Raw genomic sequence first — 3,557 nt, 5'->3', positions numbered from 1 at the left:
GGCAACAAGAAAAATTACAGTCTAGCCTAGCTTCTTGTTTTCTTTTAAGCACGGTGCAACAAGGAGATCGGTAAGCAGTGGTAATAGCATGCAACAATAGTAACATTGCAGTCCTACGGTAGTCCCAGCTACCAAAAACTTCCCGAACTACATTGACCTGATTCCTGTTTAGCCCAGGATATGTAGGAAACCTTTGAAGCAAAGGTTCGGTCAAATCTTTTTCAAAAAAATGCTTCACACGGAGTACTCGGATGGGCAAAAATCGCTCGCTTTATCTTTGCACGAAAACCCTTCGTGTCTTCGGGCAAAGAGGGGCAGCTGTAAGCACGTGATTTTTGCCCTATATGAGAATTACTCCCAAAAAATTCAAAAATAAAATAATTTTTCTTGGTGTGCAATTTTTGTGATATTTTGTGGTATTTTTGTGTAATTATTTGTATGTTTGTCTGTGCATGTTTATTTGTTAAATTAATAAAAATAAAAAAATATGTCGCATTTTGCATGTAGGATTTAATTCTACAATTGTTAGTAATTAAGTTTGTTTTACAAAAAAATAAAAATTACAAAAATAGGCATCGTTTGCATTTTTAGCATTTAATGTCCAAATATACAATTTTATGCTTAATTATTACTTAATTGTGCGTTAATTGTTATTGGGAGTTAATTTGCGCTTTTATAACTTAATTTAGTTCTTAATAATAAGTTAAGTATTTTTATAATTTAGTTTTAGAAAAATAAAAGAAGAAAAGAGAGCAAAAATATAAAGAAAGTCGGAATTGGGCCTCTTCTTCGATTTCAAGCCACAGGCCCAAAAAATGACCCAATCTTCCCAAACGACCCAGTCCATTTCGAACTGGGTCGACCCAGTCCAATACCAACAACCCAACTCCCCCTTTTCATTTTCATTTTTCATTTTTACAAAACAAAAACAAAACAAAAAAAGAAGAAGAAGAAAACCCTAGACTTAAGCCATCCGCCCCCCTCCTATCTTCATCTTCTCCAACCTCCAAGCCCCACCTCCCATGGCTGCCCTTCCTCACGCCTCCACCACCTCAACACACACACACACGACATTCTCCATCGTCCCATCGACCCCAACACGAGCAGCCATGGCTGCTCCCCCCCCCCCGTTTCCCGTTGTCGAAACCAAACGACCATTGGAGTAGCTTCACGTCCGCCATTGTTGCTGCGTTTTCTTCCAGTCGTTGCAGCTGCTACTGCTATTCCTTCGTCATCCATGGAGGTCCTTATGCTTCCATCTTCTCAACCTCAAGTCCAAACGACCAAGCTGCTCCGTTCTCCAAAACGCAGCAATGAGAGATGCTCGAAACCAGCCCAAAAACGAGCTCACATCGCTGCCTCGTCGCTGCTGCCTTCCTCCTCGCGTCCAGCCATTGCTGCTACTGTTCACGCAGCTGTGCCTGCATCGTCACATCATCTTCTTCGCGAAAACCCTCCCAAACGTACCCCAACTGTTCTGTCTCATCGTTCAGCTGCGTCAACTGCGTATGCTTCAGCCTTTCTGCTTCATACTCCTTCATCTTCTTCGTGCTTCGTCGTTGTTTTGAACCGGTTAGTTGGTTTTGAGTCTATTTCGTTTTTATATTTTTCGAAGTAAAAGTCGATAAATGTTCGATCCTTGCTTTGTTCATGTCTATCGTTTGAATTAATTTTTAGTTTGTTCATGTGTTTTGATTGAATTAATTTTCAGATTTCAAATGGAAAGTTAATTAGTGGTTTTTCATGTTTATTTCATGTTTGTTTTATTGTTTAGGTAAGATTTTGTTAGTTTGATGTTTGTTAGATTCGAATTGAAATTTAATTGATTATTTCTTCAATTTGTTTCATGTTGTTATATATTTTCCAGAAATTATTAATGTTGTTTGAGTAAGTTTGAATAAAGTTTGTTTGTTATTGTTATTGAATATTTTCATTCATGTTCATACTTTGTTTGGTTGATCTTGAATCCGAAATTTGTATAGTTTGATTTCTTGTTTATCATTTATGATTATTTCTTGAATTTGTCTCATAATCTTGTTTAAGTTTAATATAGGAATTGTTGGTTGTAATGTTGTTAGAGTTGATTTTAAGTTCAATATTATTGAATTTAGAAATCTAAATATACTTGTTTGTTGTTATTATTGTTGAATCTGAAAATAGGTTGTTTGTTGCTAAAAATATTGTTCAATCAAATTTTAGTTGTTCTTTGTTGTTCAATCATGTTCATGTGATTTGTTGTTGAAATGTTGAAGAAATCATGTTCATGAGATTTGTTGTTTGAATTTATGTAGAAATTGGTCATATTGACTATATTTTGGTTGAGTTTGATTAATTGATTTGTTATAGCTGATGGGGTAGTTTGGTAATTTGCAGTACGTTCAGGGTTAGTTTGGTAATTTCATTAAGGTCGGAGGGGTAGTTTAGGAATTGTACATTTTTGTAATTTTTTATGTGAAGCATGGAGGACAAAATGTAATGGGGTGAGTTGTGATATAGTTGTTTAATATAAAGGGGGACAAGACAAAATTTAGTGGGGAGGAATCTTGTATTTGTATAGTGAAACATGGGGGACAAAAGATAATGGGGTGGTGATGATATATTTATTTAATGTAATGGGGATGAGTGGGAAGAATAATGGGTTTGGTAGGAAAAAGTATTGATTTTAATTGATTAAAAGATTTATGGGATGGGATATATATAGAAGTCTTGAATCTGATTTAGATAGACAATAAGAGAGAAGACAGAAGAGAATAATAGAGAGGAACGAATCTGAAGAAAAAAAAAGAACAGATAGATAGAACAGAAAAACACAAACAGAGAAAAAAAAAGAGCTGAATATTTAAGAGAGAAAAATTCCGAAAAATCTTCAAACCTTCAAATAAAGAAAAACAAAAAAAATATTCTGCTTTCTTTCATTGTTTGAAATCAGCATTAATTGTTGTTGTTTCATAAAAGTTGGAAGCATTTGTTTTGGGATTACTACTCCACCGGTCTGTTACTGGGTTGTTACTGTTGCTGGGCTGTTGTTGCTGTGTTGTACTGTTGTTACTGCTGCTGATTCTCATCTTCATTTTCTTTTGCTTCCAATATCAGGTACACAACTGAAAAGCTGGTTATTGTAATCCGAATATGAAGCATGAATGCGAAAAATGAAGAGTTGAAATTCTGAATTAGCTTTAATTATATTCTGATTTTTATTTATATGTACAAATTATTTAGCTTGCAAAAAATCAGAATCATGTAGCTATTTAATACACATAGTGGAACATTCGACGATAGCTTAACAGTTGAACTATCTGCATATATTGCCTAAATAAATAAATGGTGTAGTAACTTCGTCGAGTCAAAAATCAAACGAATAGGCCATCTAGTAGGAACTTGGTAAAAATATTGTTTAGAGTAAATATTATTGGTTAATTTCAGTATGTAAATAAATTAAGACATTTTTTTATTTTATTTTGTAAAGACAGATTTAATAGAAAATAATGTAGGCATTTTAGGATTGTCTTTTAAAAATAAATGAGATGAGCCTCGCCCAATAAAATGCACCAATTGCG

Source organism: Nicotiana sylvestris, chromosome 6 (assembly GCF_000393655.2).
Source record: "Nicotiana sylvestris chromosome 6, ASM39365v2, whole genome shotgun sequence".
NCBI lineage: Eukaryota > Viridiplantae > Streptophyta > Magnoliopsida > Solanales > Solanaceae > Nicotiana > Nicotiana sylvestris.
The sequence above is the reverse complement of the archived record's forward strand: the minus strand, read 5'-3'. Positions refer to the sequence as shown.